Source organism: Sus scrofa, chromosome 15, assembly GCF_054392235.1.
Source record: "Sus scrofa isolate SSC_HxYL_T2T_F1_AM1 chromosome 15, Sscrofa_HxYL_maternal_Yorkshire_Landrace_v2.0, whole genome shotgun sequence".
NCBI lineage: Eukaryota > Metazoa > Chordata > Mammalia > Artiodactyla > Suidae > Sus > Sus scrofa.
The window spans coordinates 63,097,522-63,123,874 of record NC_139397.1 but is presented as its reverse complement, the minus strand read 5'-3'; the positions used below and the strand labels follow the sequence as shown (position 1 = coordinate 63,123,874).

The following is a 26,353-nucleotide window of genomic DNA, read 5'->3' as shown; positions in this document are numbered from 1 at the left end:
CCCGATGCATCAGCCCCTATCTGCCTATTCCTTAGCCCTGCCCACCTTGGGGAAGAGACAGGAGTGGGGCCCAGAAGAAGGAGCATCTCCAGTTACAAAATCAAATTCTGACCTGAGATCAATCCCCTGGCCAGCCCTCCCTTTAAAGAGAAGAGGAGAGGGATTTGCAGAAATAAATTGGCGCTGCCATCCCTGTGAAAGGCACAGATGATGCCCAGGAAAAGCCCTGTGGCACCCCTTCCACCTGTGGCAGTGAGTTATGGGTCTTCTCTTTGAGCAGGAAGCAGGCAGGTAAGAAGTGGGTGGACAGAATCCTCCATGGCCCCAGGATCAGTGTTCAGAGGGGCACCTCTGGACTCTTGTCTCTCCCTCAACACTTGGGCCCACACATACCAGTAGAACAAGGGCAAGTCATTATCAGGGACACCAGAGACCAAGAAGTTTTTTCCTCTCTGCTTTCTTAACAAGAAAGCAGTGGTGGGAGTTCCCGCATAGCTCAGCAGGGTAAGAACCTGATGCTGTCTCCGGTAAGGATGTGGGTTCGAAATCAGTGGGTTAAACATCTGGCATTGCTGTGAGCTGCAGTGTAGGTCACAGATGTGGCTCAGATCCCATATTGCCATAGCTGTGGCATAGGCTGCAGCTGCAGCTGCAGCTCCAATCTGACCCCTGGCCCAGGAACTTTCATATGCTGCAAGTGCAGTCATTAAAAAAAAAAAAAAAAAAAGGTAAGAAAGAAAATAAAACAATGGTGAAATACAGGTGTGAAGGGTTGGGGGTCAATGTTGAAACAGCAAAACCATGGCTATGGAACCTGAATTCCAGTTCACACTAAATTCCAGAGAAAACACCAACCATTGGGGCGAGCCAAAGAGTGGAGGGCAGAAGCATCACTGGAGATTTCTGCTCTCCCACATACACTCCCAAATTCCAATTTTGGCTCTTTCTCTGAGCTATCACAAGCCTGGGATCTTTCCGCTGTTGGAGCTCCTTTGACAGGGTCCTGAGAACTACGGAACCACTGTCAGAAATGGCATCTTTCCAGTAGAAGAAAATTGTGAAAATGACCATGAGGTCCATAATGAGAAGACAAAGCCTTGGATGTGAAGGGAGATACTGTGAATCAATCTGGAGATTGGCCTGACAACACCGTATCTAGAGCCATCAACACTCCAGACAGAAGGTTTCCCTAGAACAAAAACTTGGAGGCAAATAGTCAGCACCATCCTAACATCAGTGTAAATCCATCTCTAGCCTGTCTTTTGTGGAGAGTGTCAACTTATCTTCAATGAATACGACTTTGTCCGTCTGTGTGTTCTAGGACGAAATCGTATTCAAAGGACTCAGTGATGCACTGATTTTCCAAAAACATGGATGAGTATTTAAATGGTTGGTAAGAGATGTATCTTGTGTTTTGATTTTCACGGCAACCTTTCCTTCCTTCCTTCCTTCCTTCCTTCCTTCCTTCCTTCCTTCCTTCCTTTCTTTCTTTCTTTCTTTCTTTCTTTCTTTCTTTCTTTCTGTCTTTTCAGGGCCACACCTGTGGCATATGGAGTTCCCAGGCCAAGGGTCTAATCAGAGCCACAGCAATGCCAGATCCGAGTTGCGTCTGCAACCTACACCAAAGCCCACAGCAACGCCGGATCCTTAACCCACTGAGCGAATCCAGGGATCAAACCTGCAACCTCATGGTTCCTAGTTGGATTCGTTTCCACTGCGCCAGGAGGGGAACTCCCACAGTAACTTTTCTAACAAGCACAGAATACAATTTTGTAAACCAAGCCATGCAAAACTACAATGCATGAGTCAAACCCAGTCCACTGTGCGTTTTTGTACTGGCCGGTGAGCTAAAAATTGTTTTCATATTTTTCAGCAGTTGGAAAATATCAAAAGAAGAAGAATATTTTTGTGACACATGAAAATTTCACGAATGTTTTAAAGAGTTCCCTTTGGGGCACAGTGGATTAAGGATCTGGCATTGCTGTAACTGTGGTGTAGGAGCTGTGGCATAGGTCACAGTTTGGCTCGGATTTGATCCCTAGCCCAGGAACTTCCATATGCCACAGGAACAGCCAAGAAAGAAAGAAAGAAAGAAAGAAAGAAAGAAAGAAAGAAAGAAAGAAAGAAAGAAAGAAAGAAAGAAAGAAAGAAAGGAAGGAAGGAAGGAAGGAAGGAAGGAAGGAAGGAAGGAAGGAAGGAAAGAAGGAAGGAAGGAAAGAAGGAAGGAAGGAAGGAAGAGAAAGGAGAGAAGAGAGAGAAAGGAAGGAAGGAAGGAAGAGAAACAAACAAACAAACAAAGAAAAAGAAAATTACATCAAATTCATATACCAGTATCCATAAAAGAGTTTATTGGGACATGGAGAGAAAGAAAGGAAGAAAGAGAAAGAAAGAAAGAGAGAAAGAAAGAAAGGAAGGAAGGAAGGGAAAGGAGAGAAGAGAGAGAAAGGAAGGAAGGAAGGAAGAGAAACAAACAAACAAAGAAAAAGAAAATTACATCAAATTCATATACCAGTATCCATAAAAGAGTTTATTGGGACATGGAGAGAAAGAAAGGAAGAAAGAGAAAGAAAGAGAGAAAGAAAGAGAGAAAGAAAGAAAAAGAAAGAAAGAAAGAAAGAAAGAAAGAAAGAAAGAAAGAAAGGAAGGAAGAAAGGAAGAAAGAAAGGAAGAAAGAAAAAGAGAGAGAGAGAGGGAGAGGGAGGGAGGGAGGGAGGGAAGGAAGGAAGGAAGGAAGGAAGGAAGGAAAGAAAGAGAAAGAAATAGAGAGAGAAAGAAAGAAAGGAAATTACATGAAATTCACATACCAGTGTCCATAAAAGAGTTTACTGGAACATCGCCATGCTAATTCAGTTATGTAGTGTCCATGGCTGTTTCTGCACTCCCATGAAGAATGGAATAGTTATGGCAGAGACAGGTAACATTATTTATGAGACATGCATATGTCCTGCAAAGACTGAAATACTATCTGGCCATTTGCTAAAAATATTTGCTAATCTTCCCCTAAACACGCTATAAGAGTTGCCTACTTAACAGTTGTTTATGAATATTCCTTCTCTATAGGTGAACTCTAGTTCAACTTTGGCTCTTGAGTTCCACTAAAATAAGGTCCCCCTATATACATGACTCACTCCGCACCCACAGTAACTGCATGGAGTTTGTCTCCACTCTGCTAGGAAAAAGTTTGGGGGACAAATATCATCAGTGTCCAGAATATACACCATCCTAGCAGTAAAGATAGGGAGTAAAAAGAGGGGTTTGCTAGATGGTCATTCACAAGGGAAGTGGTTGTTCATTGAAATGCCTACCTCCTTGAATGGCCAGAAAAGAAGCAGCATCTACTGGGATTCTTTCTTGAAAATTCAGCATGGAAGAGGGGAAATGATCTCAGCTTTGATGTCCTGGCACATCTAAGATTAAATGCTCCATCAGTTACTGGGCTAGTTGATAATAAGTTACTTATCTTTCTGAGCCTCAGTTTCCCAATCAGTCAAATGATGCCCATCTCACAGAATTGTCATGCTGATAACATCCTGAGATGACACACATAAGGAAGCATCTAGCATAGAATGTCCTGGTGGTCTTGCTCTCTTGGGTGGATGTAGGAAGCTGGTTAAGAGCACAGGATCTGGGTTGGTCAGAATGATGCTCTGCTACTTATTAGTTATGCGAGCTTGGACAAGTCATCCCACCTGTCTGAGCCAGTTTCTTCCTTGGCAAAATGATAACCTAGTCTTTTCGTTTGTTGCAAGGATGTGATGGAGCACTTTGGACAGTGGTGACCCAGGGAGAGTGTTCAATAAACATCCATTGGAACCTCGCTCTCTCCCTGGGGGTACCTCGATGATGCATCAACAGAGTGCTTTGTTCCAGTCAGCAGGAATGCTCTGGCCTCAAGTGGGGGGAGCTTTCAGCCTCTCCCAACTGCATCAAAACAAACTCCTTCTTGTCCAAAGGGACACTGCCACGACTGGCCACCAATCCCCGAGGTCTCCTTCCGGAGGTCACATGATATTCACAAGACCTTCTGCAGCCAGTGCTTGTCAGATGGGCAGAACCCAGCAGCGCTTCTTATTCTGAACCTTGGACTCTTGGACTTGAAGAACAAGATCTGGGTGACTGGGGAGCTAGAGATTTACTGGCTCTTTCATCACCCTTGCCTACCTGTGACCTTACATAACAGCAGATCACAGACTATGGTAGCATCAGCTTGGCTCTCCTGTCCACCAGTAACTCTTCTTTTTTCTATTTTTTTTTTTTTTTTAACGGCCATACCTGCAGCATAAGGAAGTTCCTGGGCCAGGGGTCGATTCAGAGCTGCAGCTGCCAGCCCACACCACAGCCATGGCAACACCAGATCCAAGCCACATCTGTGAACTACACTGCAGCTTGCAGTAACTCCAGAACCTTAATCCACAGAGTGAGGCCAGGGATCAAACCTACATCCTCGCAGACACTATGTCAGATTCTTAACCCAATGAGCCACAATGGGAGCTCCCACCAGTCACTCTTCTAAACTCTGCTTACGCTCTGCCCTCCATCAGAAATGCCACTCCTCCCACCAAGACAAATACTGTTCATCATTCTACCCCCAGCTCCTTGGAAACCTACCCCCCAACCCCGTTTCTCGCTAAGGGTCTCCTCCACTCCTGCAGGGCTTTGCTCGGACACCCATCCTATTGTGGCTTTCACATCATGTCATGGTTAAGGGAGTCTGTGTCCATGTCCTCTCTTCCACTCAGTGTGTCTTGAGAGCAGAGCCAAGCTGTCCTTCCCTAGCATCCTCGGCACCTGCCACAATGCTCAGCACACAATAAGGAGACACCAACTGTTTGATGCCTAAATGAAGAAATGAACAAACAAAACATTAAAGCCACTGGGAGAATGTGGAGACATGTTTTCAAGATTCAGGGTGGCTCGGTCTCTCTCAGTGCCACAACAGGGACCCAGGTGGCTTTAAGGTGTTTGCTTGAAACCCCGCTCCTTCCAGATGGGGTCTTGGCCGTTGGAGCTTCTTTCTCCTGGATCGTCACTCTTGGTTGCCCAGGTCACCTGGGGCTAAAGCACTTCCAGCTCCGACCGGGAGAGTGCCCGCAGAATCTGTTAATGTAAATGATCTGTCATCTTGACCAGCAAGGTTAAAGCAAGGTACCTGTTAAAAGAAGAATATGAAGAGCCTTGGAGCAGCACGGAGAGTTCAAGTACAACTGTTTTATAGGAAAGGTCAAGTTCACCTTGTGTTGGGCACTTGGGCTAACGGTTAGCTATTAAAGGAGGCAGTGTCATAAATTCCACTGGCCTTTTACCTCCTGGATGTTCCCCACTTCCCACCCGCCTTGATTGGAAAGACTTTTCCAGGCTTCTGAGAACCTGGAGTCTACAATTTCTTTTTTGCCACAGAGCATACCCTGAGCTAGGGCTTTTTTTTTTTTTTTTTTTTTCCTACCCAGTATTTCCTTCCCTTGTAAGGTTTACATCCAGAAAACAGTCTGGGTCCACCTGACACCCAACTTTTTTTTAACATTTCCTATTTTGAAAGTATTTTTGTAAAAGTGACATGGTTGCAGTCTGCAGCTGGGCCAGAAGGGGGAGGCTGAATGAAGTGGATTCCAGCAGGTTTGCAAAAAAAAAGTACTTTAAGGGGTAGGGGTGGAGGGAGTATGGGGGAGAGGTGGCTGGTTAGAAATGCTGAGAGGAAAAGGGAGCGAAATCAAAATAATAATAATAAAATAATAATTGCAGCCATCATTTTAGTGAGCTGGATGCTTCACCTATGTAGGCGCATTTAATCCTCACAACAACCCCAGGAGGTAAGTATTAATAGCCCCATTTTTCAGATGAGGAAATCAAAATGCCAAAAAAGAAACCCTTCAAACTCTCAATTTGTACACTCATTTTAAGGCCGTTGGATTGCTGGGCTATAACCAAGTCATTTCATAAGTAAATACTGGTGGTTTGATTTTTTTTTAATTTTTTTTTTTAATTTTTAATGTTCGCTCTTCCAGGCCCTGGGTCAGTAACCAAATATGTGGGAAGTCTTTAAAAATACCAATGAGAGCATTTGAAATAGCACAGCTGAAAACCACCACTCTTCACACTGAGCTTCATTCAGAGTTCAAGGTTGTACATTTTTCTCCCACACAAATTCAACAGAACAAGAAACCACAAGAATTGAGCGTTTTCCAAGTCTGAACAGGGGAATATGAACTTCAGAAGAAGGAAAAAAAAAGGCAAGAGGAGAAATTTATTTGAAAGCGCTTCTCTAAAAAACTTTGCACCTCGGTTTCCTGGCTTCAAGGCCCTTGAATCCATCTAGATATTTAACAAATAGCAAATCACCAGTAGCATTCAATAAATATTCAACAACACGCGTATGCGGTCCATTTCCTGTTGGGGCTGCTACGTGTTAGAATGTTCCAGATGAATCACTTCTGCTTTAGCCTAAGTCTATACTATGACCAGCTCTGTATCTGCCCTTTCCATGACCTCTATCAATAGGGCCCACCAGGTGAAACTTTCTCAGAATGTACTAAACTCTAGGCCTTTTTCTGCCCATCGGTTCTCTGCTGCCAAACTGCAAATGCCCCCAAAGTGTGTCCTACAGAGATTTCCATATAATAAGGATTTATTAAGTGTTGTGGAGGCATAAAGCAATGAACTTCAGCAGACTGTCTAGCTCTCCATTTTGGGTTTCTTTTAGTGTGAGTGCTTGGGGTTTGAGAAGTGGAAGGGGGGAATAGGTTTTTTTTTTTTTTTTTGCTTTTTATCCCTCATTATATTTCAATTGAATTTGTCAAGAGACCAAGAGTTTTATTTTCCCAACATGAATCACTTATGATCTAACAAATGAATTACGCTTCCCTCCTGTCCTACGGGGGGAGGGGGGGAGGTCAGCAGAGAATAGATGGGTTCAGAGAACCTCCTCTGGACCGTAGTGTCGCAGCCCCCATTGAAGAACTCAGGTTCAATGCCAAAATTGCCAGTTCAGGTTAGAATCACACTTAAATGTATCTTATTATACACAGAGGCACACAAATGCAATATGTCATCTTTAATGGTTCAGAACAAAGCCTAAAAAAATAGTGTCCTAGCACAGATGAATTTTATAACCTTTGATATATGGCTTTCATTATTAACAATAATTTCTGTAACTGCATCCAAATTCGGGAAGACACCCGATGAATATTAATTTTATTTTTGATTTATTTTCTGCTCCCGGTGGCTCCCTCTAGGGCTGACCTGCATTCCCAGAGTCCCTTCTGCCCTGAGACTCTACATGCTCCAGAGTGAAATTCTCATGGTCCTGGGGACAGCCTGGCTCCAGGCTGTACTTTGGGTTTGGCTGTTCTGCTGGAAAATGAGGAATTTATTTTTTTATTCCCCTTTGCATTTTCTTACCTCTTTATATTTTACAAAGAGTTCCCTCTCCCACACCCTTTGTCATTATATTAAAATCTAATTGCAAGACAACTCTCTTCACCTAAGTCATCAACAAAGCCCAATTATTTCTAATGCATGCAGAAGGGGGAAAAAGTGCCAACAATAAAAAGGCAGGCAGTAACCTAAGCCTTTTTCACAGTCAGGCTTCAAGTTCACATGTGAATTTATGCCAGTTTTGACATTAGCCGAAAAAATTAACAGTTCTCAAAAATGAAACTCTCACAAAAGGGGTTTTGTGTTTCAAGCAGAATAAATTATAGTGTGATGTTATTAAAACACTTAGTTGTTAAGTTGCCAAGAAAATCCAGTATATTCACACAGACTCGAGGACCTGTCTCCATGCAAAGTAATTAAATTAGATTTATGGGCTGCATTACATCAGTGTTTGATAGTTCATTTTTCCTTTCTTCATATTTTGCCCTGCTTTATTAGAGCATGTGACAGATGGTAAAAATAGTGTGAAGTTTCTTGGCCCTGTGCTAAATCCCCTTTCGGTAGTATATCTCTCTTCTGTCAGTTCTCCCCAGTGATGATAAATTAACCTCTCTCTTTGTATCCCAAGTGTGGCAGTAAAGCTCTCTTTGACACAGCACCATCACTTTATCTTAATCTGTGCTGTTTCGAGGAGAGAGCGAGATGATGCAATCACCGCCAGGAGTTTAGAGAGAAGATTTATGGTGTCAGAAAAAGGGAGGATGATTAATATAATATGCATCATTATATTTTTCATTTGGTCTCATTTGTCGCCTTCTCGGTATCCAAGGCAAGGAGTTCGCCAGGGTGGGCCAAGCGCCGGCCGGACTTTCACCTCAGGTCTTCTTGAGAGGGCTGAGCCTGGGAGCCGGCAGGTGGAGGGCTGCTGGTCCCTCTGGCCACACAGTCTCCTCCAGGCCTCCATCAAAGGCAGTGGGTTTTCCCTTTGAGTGACTGGCTTCCTGTTTCTCCCAAAGGGAGGCAGTGGCCATGACGAATGTAAATAAGGTTTTGGGTGATACTATTTGAGGTGGATCAGGTCGAAGGGTACCCTGAGACTAAACAAGAGTTGGGGTCACACTGCCCCTAAGAGATGCTGCTGGCAGAACCAGAAAAGGCAGTGCCATATGGGAGGAGTTCCTGTCATGGCTCAGTGATGAGCAAAACTGGCTTTATTCATTCAGCTCAATAAAGAGTTTATTGGCATGGCCACGTGACTGGCACTGACTCAGACACTGATGGGTGCAGAGATGCTGAGAGCATATCCCCACCCTCAGGAAGCTCATGTTCTAGATGGTGGGCAGCCATTGGCCAAAAGGCCGTGAGAATCACTTCCTCCTGGGTCCTGCCAGCACTGAGGGTGCTGGGGAGGGGTCCTGGACCCCACTGGAGGATGGTCCCCAAGTCAAGGGAAGCAGTAGCATTGCAGATGAGATGAGTGTCATGCGAGGAGAACTGGGGGAAATACCATTTGAAGTAGGAGGGAATCCCGGTATGTCTCCCCCTCCAGTATGATGGAGCCTCTTTATCAAGTGAGTGATCACAACTTAGCTCCTCTGCTTTCAAAATCTGGATTTCTCAGTATTGGCGGAAAGAGAGGTAAACCTCTGGAATCCCAGACAACTGAAATAGTTTCACCTGGTTTCCCGTGAAAGCCTGGAAGAACCAAATGGCAGGCAGTCTGTGTTAATCAGTCTTCCTCACTTCGTCAATCAATTCTTTCCTCCTCTTCTAGGGCCGTCCCACCCCCACCCGCCCCCAGGAGGAGCACCCAATGCTCTGTTTCCTCCTGCACTTGGTGAGCTCCCTACCCCATCATAATTGATTGGACCAGAGCTAGACTGCTCTGGTTCTCTCTCTCCTGGGAATTTGGAATTGAGCCGGAATAGCAGCCAGTAGGCCAGAAGGGAATTAGAGAAACCAGGAGGCTGAGGGCAGCAATAACCTGCCACCAGGATGGAAATGAGAGGCACAGTAAGACCCTCCTGGGTGCTGGTATGATTTTCATGCACCCCTTGAGTCCCTCGGTCCCATGAGACTTCCTGGTATCCTAAAAACAAACCCCCCCTTTTCTTTAAAAAAAAAAATGTATAAGGTGGTTGAGCACCGTTAGGGGAGTTGACGCAGAAGAGTGACAAACTCAAATCTCCCTTTTATGTAAAGTATAAACAAGTGGGGTATCCTACAATTAAATCACTATAATTTTAGAGTCAACTTTCTAACCAGCTAAGCTAACAATGAAATGGGATGCCTTTCAAAGTAATGAACCCTCCATTATTCAAGCAAAGGCTGAATTTCAAGCCACAGAAAGGAAGCCTTGTGTAGACTAGAATATAAGATGCTTGGGGGCATTTTCCTAATATATTAAAAGAGGAGAAAATGCCAGCATTAGTCGACAGGAGGAGAAAGAAAGAAACTACAAAGGTACAAAATGTGTTACCCCAATGGGTCTCTTTCTTAAGGAGAAAAACATGTAAGGAAATATTAAAAAAATAAATAAAAAGAAGAAAGAAAGAGGGAGAAGTAAAATTATAAGGGTAAAAATTCATCCTAAAACATGTTAATATGTCCAAGTTCAAACTATGGTGAACTGGATTCTTTCTGTTTCCCGTTCCATGAGACTCCCTTGTATAGTTAAAATAAACTCCTTGTTTCCCTAAAGTTGATCAGATTGCTTTCTGTTGCTTGCAACCAAAAGCATCTTAACACCCCTGTACTTTGATAATTCCCTTCCACAGAGCCGCAGTTCCAGCCAAGCTGACTGCTCCTGTCCACACCAAGCCTTGTCCATTTCTACATTGCCACACTTCGTCCAGTTGAGTCTTTCACTGGAAATGCCCTCTCTTTTCCCACTATCTAGGCTGCTCCTAACCCAGGTACCTCTTATCACCAACTGGGTCCTCACTGGTGATCATCCCCTGGAGTTTCTCCTTAGAGTCTCTGCCACACCACTCAGCAATGAATGTTATGTTTGTTATGCTCCTAAACTAGTCTTGTCTCTCCAAAGAGGCTGTGAACTCCTTGCAGTCAGCAGGATGTTTTTAGTGCCTTGCTTGTCTATCTTTTGGCACAGCAACTGGTTCTATTGGAGCACCTTTCCCCAGCAGGACCACTCACTGTCTGGCCAAGGCATGATAGAGGGACTAAAAAATGGGAAGCCTTGATTTAGGCAGAGCTACACACGTCTCTGGCCTTCTTCTCCCCAACATGCAGGCGTTTCTTCGCCACCATCCTCAGCGGGGCTTGTGACCTTGGTTGGGCAGGATGCAAGTGTGAACATCACCCCAAGATAATGAAAAAGGGATGCCATTTACATGAGAACCAAAGGCATTGCTACCAGAAAAAAAAGTAAGGTCAATTAGCAAAGATATGAGATGATGTGCATAAAACCCAAACTTTGGATGAACTAAGCATCATTTCAACTTAATTTTGGAAATCTAAATATGTGAAATGCATTAGCTGTGTTTATTTTTGGCAGCAGACTTAACCATTCTAATCATGTTTTGCTCCAGAGAATTTTAAAATTAGTTTGCATTTCCTAAGCACACATCAGCTGGGTGAGGACTGAGGGAGGGAGAAGAGGGAGAGGCAGGGTGCTAGGAGAGAGCCAGGTTGGAATTAAAACTTTCCTGGCAGATGCTTCATTAAGTGGATAATCCACATGTAGGTACGTGAAAGCTTTCTGGAATTGAGTCCTAGGCTTCGGAGGATCTGGTCGTCATGCTGCAAATAGGCACCTGCCACCTGCCCAAGAGAATTATAAATACGGTGCCAAGTAAAGGGAGACAAGATAAAAGGCTGTTTTTTTACTGTCTGCATACCTTGTGGCCCAAGAGGAAAGTCGCAAAAACAAAATTTGGGGGTGATGGTAAATTTTCCCTACTTATGCGTAGAGTTGATTAATCTATTATCTTTATTAATGTGGTAGTGATATTAAATGACAATAAAATCCATGTTCTTTTTGAGGGTTCAGTGTGCTTTGCCAGTGATTTCTTACCCTCAGTCAGACCTGGAAGGTGGGGATGGACCAGGGGCTCTACTTCTTAGATGGTTGACATGTGTCAAAAATCTTTCAGTTGAGTTCCCTGGTGGCCTAGTCACTGCTGTCGTTCAGGTTCGATCCCTGGTCCCGGAACTTCCACATGCCATGGGTGTGGCCAAAAATAATTAATTAAGTAATTATTAAGGACTATTGAAAAGAAAAAAAAGTTTTGTAGGTGTATTCATCCCCATTCTCCAAAGAAACAGAGTCAGTACAAGATATTTGTGTGTGTGTGTGTATTTTTCATACACGTATATGTAAGATAATGTATAATATTAAGCACATATTTTATTTCACATATGATATATATTAAATAATATATATAATAATAATATATATGAAATAAAGAGGTTTATTTTCAGGACCTGGTTCACACATGTGGAAGCTGATAAGTCTAGAATCTATAGGGGCACAACCATCAGGCTGGAAAGTCAGGCAGGAGTTCATGCTACAGTTCTGAAGCAAAGCTTCTCTGGGAAACCTCTACTTTTGCTCTTAAGACCTTCAACTAATGAGATGAGGCATACCCGCATCAAGGGTCATCTCCTTTATATAAAGTCAACTGATGGTAGATGTTAACCACATCTACAAACTACCTCAAGAGCAACCCCTCAATTAGTGTTTGATGAAATCATTGGGGGGCTATAACGTGACCAAGTAAATGTGTAAAACTAACCATCATAGTAGGATTACACTAACACAACTACTTTCACGGTCTTGTTTCCTCTTCCAGTAATTATATATATTTTATATAGTTGTAAAAAACTGTATTATAGGAATTTACTACTTTTATTATACAAAAAATACAAGTTCATTATAGAAAATTTGGATACATAAAAATTTGCCATTCTAATTTCTTATGTAATTTGTAAACACTATTTCACGTTTATAAAGCCACCTTTTCCATGGGATTATGGGCACCATAAGAACCAGGTCCCATTTGTCTTTTTATGTCTATCATTAATTAAGGGGCCTAGCATATACTTGGTGCTCAATTTATATTGGCTGAAAGAATGGAATGCCAACATTTAGTATTTGTAATAGCTACATAATAGTCAAAATAATATACTAAAATTCTCTTAGCTCATCACCTATTATTAAACATTTAAATTGATTTCACGTGTTTTTTTCTTTCCCTACAATAAGTTTTACTGCTAAGAATTTCTTTGTACACAGGCATTTTTCTTTCATTTGAATAATTCAAGAAAACTCATTTGTATATGTCCTCCTTTAGAGTAACTTGGCCTTAAATAATCACACTGATTAGTCACACTACTGATTAATTTAAAGGAAAGTAGGGGTTGAAGTGGTTATTTGAAAGATCCATGAGACTAGAACAATAGGCTCATAATAATAATGAGTAATTGTGAAGCTCAATACAAAACCGAACCCAAACAAAATTGAGCTTTAAGTGTAAAAGCTTTTCGCCTATTATCTCTCAGTCCCACAACTGCCCTCTAGAATAATGGGTCTGGAAGTCTGCAAATGACATTTCCCAGGCAGTGAGCTTCCTGTTAGGTTTTGCAACTGTCAGGAAAATCAAGATATGAAAAGAGAGGAAATGTCTTTGTTTCCAATTTTTTCTCTCTCTGTCTCTCTCTGTTCCTATCTGTCTCTGTCTCTCTCCTTACTCCCATTTCCTTCCTTCCTGCTAGTGTTTCTTCCATTATTCCAGCTTCTGAGGCTGTGATCCACCCTCTGTGATCTTAGCTTCCGGAAACCTAATCTCTGACTGACCTTCAGCTCTCCTTTTTCACTCTTTGACTTTCTAACATCTTAATACCCTGTATTAAATATCCACTTTTGAAATACTTAGGTTGGTTTGTGTTTTCCTGACTAGACCATGGTGGATACAATGATGACAGAATTCCTTATGAGGAACTAACTGCTCACCTCATTGTGCCCACTTTGGTCTCCAAAATCTGGACTTTAAGGGTCAATCTGAGACACCCTTCCAAAATACTTCTATATAGTGATATTAATCACATTTTTCATTTTGGGTATTTTATGATGTTTTGACACCTTATAAAATTGCTGGCCAGGGCAAGACTGCCCCTCTCAGAATTAGCCTTTCCTTAGAGATAGCAAAGGGTTCACTGGTAGTGTGTCTCCCGTATACAAACCAGCCAATCCTGAGATAGTGACCAATCCTTATATCACTTATACCATTGCAAGGACTTCTTACATTTCGAGCCTCATTCTTATTTCCTTTCTACATAGATATGTAGAAATGTTTATCTATAGCAACACTTTAAAAAGTTCTATTGCCTTCATCTTTAACTTCTTTAAGATGTTAAAAGACTGTTAATAATGACTGGACTTGTACTTTGTAGTAAAAACCGAACACTACCCAGAATTGCAAAATTGATATGCAACTGACTATAAAATGTGTAGGATTATCAGATTTCAGTTCCTCTCTTTCCCTAGAGATCACCCTAACCATCTAAGGGGATGGGTATGGACCAGGCAGTATTTTCTTTTGCTCCTCTGCTTGCTGCTAGGGAAGAATGTCAAGCCTCTTCTTTGATGATCACTGTTATAAATCACAGACTTGACTTATTCACTTTAAGTAGGAAATTGTTATTATTCTCTTTCTTTTCTCAGGAGATTAAAAAGGGTTACTGGTAAGAATACAAGCAGAACTTTCAAAGGAAGTTCACAGAAACTCGAGGAGCTGGACAAGCTTCACAGGAACTGAATAGAGAATGAAAAGTCTTCGCGAGCTTAGTGTTCCCTCCCTCCCCCATCTCCCTCTCTCCCTCTCTCCCCCACCTTCCTTTCTCTCTCTTTCTGTCTCCCTCACTTGATGCTTCCTTCCCCCACTCCTTCTCCTGCTGTCTCTGCTTCTTTTGTTTTAATTTTATTAGAGTATAGTTGAATTACAATGTTATATTAGTTTCAGGTGTACAGCAAAGTGAATCAGTTACATATATTATACATTTATATGTATATGTGTGTGTATAAATATATACACACACACATTCTTTCTTCCCATATAGGTTATTACAAACTATTGAGTAAATTTTCCTGTTCTGTACAGTAGGTACTTATTAGTTATCTATTTTATCTACTGTAGTGTGTATAGGTTATTCCACCCTCCCAGTTCCTCCCTCTCCACCATAGCTTCCCCTATGGTAACCATAAGATTGATTTTGAAATCCGTGAGTTTGTTTCTGTTTTATAAGTAAGTTCTTTTGTATCATCTTATTAGATTTCACATGTAAGTGATATCATACAATATTTCACATATAAGTGATATACAATACTATCTTCCTTATTTCATTTAGTATGGTAATCTCTATGTCCATCCATGTTGCTGAAGTGGCATCATTTCATTCTTTTTTATGGTTGAGTAATATTCCATTGCATATATTACTACATCTCCTTTACCCAGTCCTTTGTCCATAGACATTTAGGTTGCTTCCATGTCTTGGCTACTGTAAGTAGTACTGCAATGAACATGGGGGTGTATGTATCTTTCTGAATTGTGGTTTTCTCCAGATATGTGCCCAGGAGTGAGATTGCTGGATCTATGCTATTGGTGGGAATTTAAACAGGTATAACCACTATGGAGGACAGTAAGGTAGTTCCTTAAAAAACTGAATACAGAATTATTACATGATCTTATATCTGCTTCTTTCTGAGGTCACTTTCCTTTCCTCTCCCTACTGCCTGGTTGTGTCTCACCCCAGCATGCACCTGACTCATGCTGGCTCTCCAGCCACAGGGTGGCCTAACCCCCATCCACCATCTACAGTTGCCTCATCTCAGTGATACTGTCACTTGATTTTTGTGAATGATTTCACTTCCCTGTGTTTCAATCAAATGCTGACTGTGGGCTTTGTAGTTATAAAACTCTCCTTCTCAAACCTGAAAGCTGCATTTTTCTCTCTGAGCAAAAGTGTTCAAGGGCTAAAGAAGGAGAGTTTTCAAGCCCTTTTAACCATAAGAGATTCCTTTCCTACCTTCCTGATTAAAAGTTGGCTTCAAGTCCAAACTTAAAATGGCTCCTTGCTGACATGATCTGCTGTGATTCAGCTCCGCCCGCAACCTTGGCTCCTGGAAGGCTCCAGCGTGTCCTCTCTCTCTCTCTGGCACACCGACCAGGCCTGCTTTCATTCTCTTCCACTGGGATATCTGCATAGGCTACTCTGTCCACTGTGAACTCTCCCCCTCCCTTTTTACTTGATTAGCTCCCACTGATCTTTGAGATCTCAACTCAGCTTCTCCTTCCTTGGGAAAGAGCTTTCTAATCACTTTGATTAAGTAAAATCCCACTCCCACCCATCACAGGCTCTGGGAACATCCCATTCGGTTTTAAATTCACTGAAGTGCCTCTCTCGCTTATTAATGAGTCCATAGACATGTCTGCTTTTTGTTAATCTTTGTACCCCAGCATCCAACACCTGCGGTCCCTTAATCAATATTTAGCTATATCCATTCTACTCAGCAGCAGTCATGTTGTTCATTTCTAAGCTCTCTAACTAATCTTTTGCTTCTTTGGGTTTTTATTTTTTTAATTTTGTTTTGTTTTATTTGCTTTTTAGGGCCACACCTGCAGCATGTGGAGGTTCCCAGGCTAGGAGTCAAATTGGAGCTACAGCTGCTGGCCTACACCACAGCCACAGCAATGCAGGATCCTTAATCCACTGAGCAGAGGCCAGGGATCAATCCTGAAACCTCATGGTTCCTAGTCAGATTCGTTTCCACTGAGCCACGACAGGAACTCCTCATCTTTTGTTTTTTAAAAGTATGCTTATTTCAAAATTTCCTGTTCTTGTTTCACTGATATAATGTCCTCTTTTCTCTCCTTAAGGATATTAAATATAATTGTTTTAAAGGCCTGTACTGATGACTTTATTACTTACATTTCCTTTTATAGGACATTTTGTTTATCAACTTTGTCTCGTTTTAGTGGCTTTCCTCAAGTGTTTGGTACTTTTTCCAAGTGTGTTCATCATCTATGGCAGAGGTTTCTCACTTGTAAACAGAGTAGTGGCTGCCCTCTACCATCTTATCTTCCCTCACCCAAGGAGGCTATTTCTATCAGTCTTTCCCTACAATGTCATGTGCAAGGAATTGCCCTTCAAGGTCCAGGTATGAGTATCTTCATTAAGCCATCCTTGGCATTGCTGTGCCAGCAGGAGTTCCACTGTTTTGAAAAATTCAAGTCATAACTGTACTTAGAGTTTCCTTTCTTTTGTTTGTGCATCTTATTCTCCAAAGGCTTGGTAGTTGGAAAGACTTGAATTTCTTGGGGTTTTTTGATAAGTAAACAGAATTGACAGTCCTATCACAGATACATGTAAAGATGGGCAGCGTACCCACAACACACCCCAAAGGGAGGAGCTGCCAGGCCTGATGGGGCTGGAGTGGGGGAAAATAGAAGACTGCCTTCCTTCTCAGATTCAACTTTTATTAGGCTGGACTTCAGAAGTGGAGCCTTGATTTTCAAACCTTTAAAATGGGGATAATAATGCTGACTTTACACAGTTGTTGGAAGGACTAAAGAAATATGTAAGAGACCTATCAAACCTAGTTGTTCAATTCAAATCAATTCACTTCCCACCTGTTTCCTCATTTGATAGGAAAAAAGAAAGAAAGAAAAGAAAAAAGAATAAACTCCCCACCATTTCAGGGACAGGATCAAATGGCATCTACACTGGAATGTGTTGGACAGACTGCATAATAGCATCCCCATGGGAGGTCTAATGGTGATCATTTTCACGTATTTAGCAAGTAGCTAGATAGCACTTACCATGTGCCAATCAATGTCCTAAGCATTTCATAAATATTCACTTATTTAACTCCTACGAGTTCTGTTCTTAGGCCATTTTTACAGATAGAGAAACCAGCGCAAAGAGCTCAAGTTATTGGTCTAAGGTCACATGGTTGGCAAGAGGCAGAGCTGGGATTCAAACCCAGACTGCCAGGCTCCCAGAGTCTGTCTCCTGCCCACGATTCTATACTGCCCTTGACTATGTAGCTGATATTATCTTCGTATACAGAGAGCTGCCGAAGTTCCTGGCATTCCTTCTCATTTCCACCATCACCAGAAGGTTTCCATGTGCAGAAACATGACCACTTGATGCAGTGGTCTGAGTCCCATGGAAGGTCCAGAGGGTAAGGTCAGTTGTTCAAGGAAGACTTTATCCTCACTCACCCTTAGGTCCGTGCCCTGCACCACTGCCCTCAGGTGTGCTTCCCTGACATAATAGCAAGATGGGCTACCTAGGCAGCAACAGGAGAGAGCGAAAGCAGGAGAAGAGGGTGGGATGTGCCACCCACCATCCTTGCTTCTTCCCTCCTCAGCCAAAGCACCACTTCCCAAAACTTGGACCATAACAGAAGGAGAGTGTATTTGTCACAGGCATCCAGGTCATCACTTCTTCCTGCTGCCAAAGACGGCGTCCCCAGCCCTCTGCCACTTGGCAGGTGAGCAGGAAGGGAGAGTGGCAATACATGCTACTGCTCTATGTAACTTACTTCTGTCCAAAGACATGTGCTCCTACACAGGGGGCTGTGCAGCTGCAAGGAGAGGAACTAAGTCAAGAGGAGGATGGGGAAGCACAACAGACAATGGAAATGGAGACGGGAGTGGGCATTCTTTCACTCATTTATTCATTCTGCAAAGATGTATTGCATCTCTTCTCTGTGCTGCCCCTCATCCCAACACAGTGAACTTGGCAGTTAGCAAAACATATACTCCTTGCCTCCTTGGAGTTTATATTCTTAAACTGATGGAATTTCAGATAGAGGGAAGTACTGTGAAGTCAGTAAAGCAGAGCATTGGTCAGGGAGGAACAGCAAGGATGCTGGCTGCTTTTTGTTAAGGGAGGCAGCCATGTGAGGAACCTGGGGAGAAGAGTGTGCTAGGCTGAAGAAATGCAGTGCAAGAGCCCTGGGATGGAAGGGTGAGGTATATTACACTGGGTGTGGAAGAACTAGGAGAGACTGTGGTTAGTGCGACTATAGTTTAATCAACAAGCACGAACGCCAGTGAGATGTCCTCTTAGAGGAGATATCTCAGGACTTCTGGTAAAATATTTATATGGAAAAATAAGAGAAAACAGTTGTCCCCAAACCTGAAGTTAGCGTAGTAGCGAGAATTCCAAACTGGGAGTTGGGAGACCTTGAGTTACCTGTTCCAATGAGTTCATTTCTCTGGGCCTTCCTCTCCTGGTCAAGAACGTCAAAAATGACACCTACTGTAAGGGTTCTGATGAGAAGCAAATGTGACATGTGTCCATTAAAGTACTAGCATGTATGCATGCAAAGCAATGAAACTAGAACACACCCTCACACCATGCACAAAAATAAACTCAAAATGGCTGAAAGACTTAAATATGCGACAGGACACCATCAAACTCCTAGAAGAAAACATAGGCAAAACACTCTCTGACATCAACATCATGAATATTTTCTCAGGTCAGTCTCCCAAAGCAATAGAAATTAGAGCAAAAATAAACCCATGGGACCTCATCAAACTGAAAAGCTTTTGCACAGCAAAGCAAACCAAAAAGAAAACAAAAAGACAACTTACAGAATGGGAGAAAATAGTTTCAAACGATGCAACGGACAAGGGCTTAATCTCTAGAATATATAAGCAACTTATACAACTCAACAGCAAAAAAACCAATCAATCAATGGAAAAATGGGCAAAAGACCTGAAGAGACATTTCTCCAAAGAAGATATACAGATGGCCAACAAACACATGAAAAAATGCTCAACATGGCTGGTTATAAGAGAAATGCAAATCAAAACTACCATGAGATATCACCTCACACCAGTCAGAATGGCCATCATTAATAAATCCACAAATAACAAGTGCTGGAGGGGCTGTGGAGAAAAGGGAACCCTCCTGCACTGCTGGTGGGAATGTAAACTGGTACAGCCACTATGGAGAACAGTTTGGAGATACCTTAGAAATCTATACATAGAACTTCCATATGACCCCGCAATCCCACTCTTGGGCATCTATCCGGACAAAACTCTACTTAAAAGAGACACATGCACCTGCATGTTCATTGCAGCACTATTCACAATAGCCAGGACATGGAAACAATCCAAATGTCCATCAACAGATGATTGGATTCGGAAGAGGTGGTATATATACACAATGGAATACTACTCAGCCATAAAAAAGAATGACATAATGCCATTTGCAGCAACATGGATGGAACTAGAGAATCTCATCCTGAGTGAAATGAGCCAGAAAGACAAAGACAAATACCATATGATATCACTTATAACTGCAATCTAATATCCAGCACAAATGAACATCTCCTCAGAAAAGAAAATCATGGACTTGGAGAAGAGACTTGTGGTTGCCTGATGGGAGGGGGAGGGAGTGGGAGGGATCGGGAGCTTGGGCTTATCAGACACAACTTAGAATAGATTTACAAGGAGATCCTGCTGAATAGCATTGAGAACTATGTCTAGATACTCATGTTGCAACAGAAGAAAGGGTGGGGGGAAAACTGTAATTGTAATGTATACATGTAAGGATAACCTGACCCCCTTGCTGTACAGTGGGAAAATAAATAAATAAATAAAGTACTAGCATGTAGTTAGCACATTAGGTGCTCAAACACTAGGAGCCACAACAATGAGACACACTGCACACCTATTAGAATGGCCCAAATTCAGAACACTGACACCACCAAATGCTGGTGAGCATGTGGAGCAATAGGAACTCCCATTCATTGCTGGTGGGAATGCAAAATGGTACAACCACTCTGGAAGAGAGTGGCTAAAGATACTCTGACCAGACAAAACTAAAGGAACTCTGATCCAGCAGTCATGCTCCTTGGTATTTACCCAAAGGAGTTGAAAAGTTGTGTGTCCTCACAAAAACCAAGATGTTTAAAGTAGCTTTATTCATAACTACTAAAACCTAAAAGCAACCAAGATGTCCTTCAGTAGGTGAATGATAAACTTTGGTGCATCCAAACAATGGAATATGACTTGGTGCTAAAAAGAAATGAGCTCTCAAACCATGAAAAGATGTGGAGGAAACTTAGATGCAAATCGCTCAGTGAGAGAAAATCTGAAAAGGCAACACACTTACCAAATGATTCTTTGTTGTTGTTGTTGTTGTTGTTGTTGTTGTTGTTTAGGGCTGAACCTGGGGCACATGGAAGTTCCCAGGCTAGGGGTTGAATCAGAGCTGTAGCTGCTGGCCTACACCACAGCCACAGCAACATAGGAGCCAAGCCATGACTGCAACCTACACCACAGCTCATGGCAATGCTGGTTCTTTAACCCACTGAACGAGGCCGGGGATTGATCCGCATCCTCGTGGATACCAGTCAGATTTGTTTGTGCTGAGCCTCAACAGGAACTCCTTAGTGATTCTAACTATATGACATTGGGACAGGAAAAACTACAGAGTCAGTAAAAAGATCAGTGGTTGTCAGGGGCTGGGGGCAGGGAAGGATGAACAGGCAGAGGACAGACAATTTATAAGGCCATGAAACTACTCTGTATGATACTATAATGGTGTATATGTGTCATTATACATTTGGCCAAACACATGGAATGTGCAACACCAAGAGTGAACCATAATGGAAACTATGGACTTTGGGTGATAAGAACACATCAAAGGAGGTTTCATCAGTCCTAACACAGGTACCACTCTGGTGGGGGATGTGGGTAATGGGGGAGGCTATGTATGTGTCAGAGCAGAGAGTATATGGGAAATTTCAGTACCACCTTCTCAATTTTATTGTGAACCTAAAACTCTAAAGAGATAAAGACTTAAAAAAATTTTACAAGGGATCATGGTATTTCCAGCCTGGCCATTATGGGACTTCGGGCAAAATTACTTAAGGAAGAGATAACTGTCACTTATTGAATACCTGCAGGTGGCAGGCCCTGCACTGGGCATTGTCTATGGGTTATACCTGCTTCCTCACTTGTGCAGTGAGGGGGCTTTACCAGGTGATACCCAAGACCCCTCCAGCTTGGACCTCTACCATTAAGAAGGGCTGTGCTGGAGTTCCCATTGTGGCTCAGCAGGTTAAGAACCCGACATAGTGTCCTTGAGGCTGCAGAGTCAATCCCTGGCCTCAGTCAGTAGGTTAAGGATCCAGTGTTGCTGCAAGCTAGTTCCCTAGCTCAAAACTTCCATATTCTGCAGCCACAGCCAAAAAAAAAAAAGCAAGCAAGCAAGCAAGTAAGCCTTCATGGAGCTCGACCCCACAGAGGTGGGCCTATTCCCCAAGATGTTGCGGAGCCAGGACCCGCAGGCAGAGGCTGAGCTGGCCCTGCAGAAAGACTTTGTGTCAGGTCCCTCAAGGGAACATACCTCAAGCCCAGAAGAACTTAGCTCCCTGAACTGAGAAACAGAAACCTTGACCTTCCTCCCTGAGCAAAATATTTCCTGGGTGTAAAAAAAATGTTAGCATCTCAGCCAGCTCCAAGCAGCCTTTATTCTGTCTTTGTCTTTCTTGTTTAAGACAAGGCCAGGTTGAGGGGTGGGAGAGTCGGGGGGCGGGGAGTAAGAAAATTCCTTCACTCCTTCTGCTCCCCCCAAGCTCACAGAAAGCATTCTTCGCCTAGGCCCCAGGCCCCCGGTGCTGGTCCCCTGCTCTTTGCTTCCCCAGCCTCTCCCCCAAAAGAGGCAATGGGTGAAGGTTTTTCCATTTAATTTCATTTTTCATCATTTTTACCCCTTTTGGATGGTTCACATCGGAGGGTCTCGGTGGATTAACTGGCCAATCAGATTTCATTATGAGCCCAAGTAGTTCTTATCATTAAACCTGTAATTTATTTCTTCTGTGTTTCATAAAATGTGAAATATTACCATTCTCTGGGAGCTTGAAGAGAGCCGGGATGCTCCATTAAACCCAACACTGCTCCTCCAGAAGAGGCCGTAATTATATGCGGGGTTTTTTTCCTAACAGCTAAGTTTCTACTTGCAGATGCTAACAAAAGAAATAAGCTTTTAATCCAAACATAATTAATATGAATTACCTCCCCAGTACACCCTGGCTTTGCACCATTAAACTTAATTTTTGTTTTGCATGATAATTGTGTTATCATTACCGTTTATAGGAGAACTCAGGGACCCTCGCTTTGTTTTCAGTCAAGACTAAAAGGACTGGAAATGACTTCCCTCCCCTCTGCAGGCCAGGAGCCTGTGGGCCGGCCTTCCTGACCTGTCCCTGTGGTTTAGAGAGCCTGGGGTCATGGGCAACAGAGGCAGCGGGAGACCTCCCTCCAAGAGTCAAAGGAAACAGATTCCCACTGACCCTGTGGAGGATTTGCCACCCAGGAGACAGGCTCAGTAGGGGCTGCCGTCTAATTATTAGACTGTCACTGAAGCCGCCACCATCATCATCGCCATCACCATCATCATCATTTTCATAATCGTTATTATTGCTCTGACTGTAATGAGTACCACACAATTTCTCTGCAGCACGCTCCAGCTACCCTGCTATTGGTTATTTCGCCCAACTATCTGGGGATCCTGAGCTGAATTAGTTAAGCAAAGCCCCAGAAAATTGCTGACTGAGCACCAAAGGCCTGCGTTTCATTCAAGACCCCATTCAAGACTCTGCACAAATGCATCTTCCTCTCTCTCTCTCCCTCCCTCTTTATAGGGAAGATTCATGTTTTTAGAAATCCGAGAAGGAAGCTCATACCTTTGGAACTGGGCACTATATTTATATATTGGCATCCCTTCATGGATCAAAGAGTTATTGAGTATCTATTAAGGACCAGGTACTATGAGAAATAATATGTACACACACACACACACACACACACACACACACATGCACACACACCATGATCCCTCTCATCAAAGAATTAATAATCTAGTTGGGGGAGAATATAGATGCCCAAATGTTTTCAAAAGGAGAGAAATTAAATACAGCACAAAACAACAGTATCAGAGAACAGGAGTTCCTGTTGTGGCTCAGTGGTAATGAACCCAACAAGTATCCATGAGGATTCCTGTTTGATCCCCAGCCTTGCTCAGTGAGTTAAGGACCTGGGGTTGCCATTAGCTGTAGGTCACAGATGAGGCTTGGATCCTGAGTTGCTGTGGCTGTGGTGTAGGCTGGCAGCTGTAGATCCGATTCAACCCCTAGCCTAGGAAGTGCCATATGATGCAGATGTGCCCTAAAAAGAAAAAAAAATGAAAAGAAAATCAGCGGCCATGTAATACCGTCTGTTGATGCAATGTCATCACTGGTCCCTCAGCAGGAGACAGCCCTGGGTATTGATGAAGAATCTAGTCTCTGGAGACAGAGGGCTTGGAGCCACGGACAAGTAACCTAACCTCTTGGTGGCTCCGTTTACTTATCTGTAAAATGGGGAGAAGCTAGTACCTATGTTATGGAGTTGCTGTGAGCATTAAATAAGTTAACATGTAGAAAAGGCTCTGATCCTGCCCAGCATACATTTAGCTATTACAGAGGTAGTCACTCATTTTTTAAAGACTCTTTTTTAGTTGTAATGAATTAGGTTGACCCCAAATCTACATTCACACACTGACTATCATAGTCTTCTAATAAATACCAGCCATCAGACTCTTTTTCTTTTTTGGCTGCACCCATGGCACATGGAAGTTCCCGGGCCAGGGACTGAACCCATACCACAGCTGCAACCAGAACCACAGCAGTGACAATGCCGGATCCTTAACCCGCTCAGCCACGAGGGAAACCCCAGACTCTTTATTTATCAAATAGCCCACTAGATGACACGGACATTTTCTCCACGAGGCAGAAAGCATAAATTCTGAATCTTACATGTCTTAAACTTAAGAAAGACATGTAAACTTGCCTGGAGAGAGGCTTTTCTATATAATTCATTAATAAAACATATGCATATTAAAGGATTTCTGGCAAAGACATGCCAAAAAAAGAAAAAAAGATCTTAAAAAATCTTTCACAGTCTTCACTTCCACTGGGCCCCCTTGAATTTTGTCATTTTTTAATTCCTGTTCTTTCTCTATATTCTGATGGACACTTTAATGTCATTATAACCATTCAGCAAGTCACTACTTCCCAAAACTCTGCCCTGCTGAGCTCTAATGCTTAAGGATGGTAAGAGATGTTGTTTGGATAAAGAACTCCAGGGTGAAATAAGTTCAGGTAGCAATAGGTTAAACCACAGAGCTTCTCAGCCTCTTCAGTGTTGATGTACACACAGTCCTGAGAGGGGCATAGGATGCCAAGCATTTCCCAAGTACATTCAACACAGGAGTCAGATTCCAAAAGAGACATTTCGGGAAAAAATGCTACTCTACAACTGTGTATTCTGCTTATTGTAAGCATTTCCATATTTTTCCTAAACTTTCTCCACATCCTTTTAAATCACCCATAATCCACTAAGAAGACATGCCATAGATTCCTTAACCATTCTGCTACAGTTAGACATTTAGATTAGTTTCAATTTTTTGCTAACCTAAATAAAGCTGCAACTAACATCTTTTTGCACAATACATTTTCCAAAACAAAGGAAATGTGTTTAGGATTCATTTCTTAGGACAGACTCCCAGAAGAAGAATTACTGGGTCAAAGGGTATTCGTGTTTTAAGGTCACGGTACACGGTACTAACTGGTTTTTCACAGGCTTGTATCCATTTTCACCCCCCAGGAGCCAGTGCCGGTGCCCACACGCCACACCCAGAAACAGGGGATTGGCCAAGATGCTAAAAGTGGGGCTGCTGACGGGGACTTTCATCAGCCTTCATTAGCACCACCTCTGGTGACAGCCTTTGCAGCTGTCAGATCTGGTGTCAGCCCTCCTCCTCTTTCTTCTGCTTCTGTCTCTCCCTGCAAGTCAAGCCGACTCCTGCATATCTCTGGTTGCGCAGCTAACTGCACAGAATAAGGCCACATGATACCCTCTCCCGTCGACCCTAGGGAGGCATCAAAGAGGTTCTCCTCCCAGTAGGTAAGTGTTTTAACAACCAGCTCACCAAGGGGGAAAGCCTTGACTTGTAGCATCTGCCACTTTCGAGGGTATAAATGCTCTCACCTGGGTGGATTTCAAGCTAGGGATCTACCACCGTAACATCGCTGGCCGTGGAGTTGGGAAGAGATGGACATCATAGGCTCTTGTGAGTCCGAAAGGCAGCTCTACACATCCCCACCCAGACACAGTTGCCAACGAACATACCAAGTTTCTCTCCTCGCAGCACTAATGACTTCCCACCCCATCTGCATGCTCCTCCACGTCCAACCACACCCAGGACCCCCCTGGGCCCTGTGTTCACAGCCCCCGAGCTGCAGTGCCCTCTCAATTCATCCTACACTATACAGCCTGTGTCACTAAGAGGTCCGTGGGGTTCAACTGTCAAGGGCCCTAGACCATAGATACCTACGCCTATGCCAGCGACTCAGGTTGATCCCACTGTGCAGCTGCCCCCTCCCCACTCCCATTCTCTCTCCTCTGGCCACAGAATCTTGGGCTATCTTGCCTCAAGCTGTGCAAACCCCCAGCTCCTTACCTCTGGCTCCACTTCAATCCTAATCAAGCTTCTGACCTCGTTCCTGGGCTCCAGTTTTCCACTCAGGATTTACTCCATGGATCTGGTGACAAATTCAATTTGCACATTCCGGAAACAAACTGGATGAGATTTTTAAATCACTCTCTCTCCCTGGCTGGTACAGAAACCATCCTTCACCTCCACCCACCCCCAAGAACATAGAGACACCCACTGAGGATTGAATAGTCCCTGAACCCCATGAGAACACCCTGATCCCCTGCCAGCCCTCCACCTCCAGGACCTGTCACTGTCCACGGTGGCCTCAGCTGAGCATGGTCAGAGATTCTTAACATCCGGGCTTGAGGCCAGCAGGCTTCCCAACTGACCTCTGACTTGGAGCACCGCACCGTGTGTCCATGCGTCTGACTGGATAACCCGTGACCGGCTATTCCAAAAT

At 43.2% G+C, this 26,353-nt stretch overlaps 2 long non-coding RNA genes across 3 annotated transcripts in view; both read right to left on the bottom strand.

Annotated features, from left to right (window-relative positions):
* The window catches only part of LOC146395873 (uncharacterized), a 979,457-nt gene that overhangs the window by 354,082 nt on the left and 599,022 nt on the right, over positions 1 to 26,353 (bottom strand). The window lies entirely within an intron of this gene.
* On the bottom strand, positions 4,234 to 26,278 carry LOC110257028 (uncharacterized). 2 transcript variants are annotated; one of them, XR_014830386.1, is made up of 3 exons: positions 26,198 to 26,278; positions 25,918 to 26,036; positions 4,234 to 5,149 (listed from the first exon to the last, which is right to left on the bottom strand). It is a non-coding gene; the product is annotated as an uncharacterized LOC110257028 (long non-coding RNA). The 2 variants fall into 2 exon arrangements; XR_014830385.1 differs by lacking the exon at positions 4,234 to 5,149 and adding an exon at positions 23,443 to 23,582.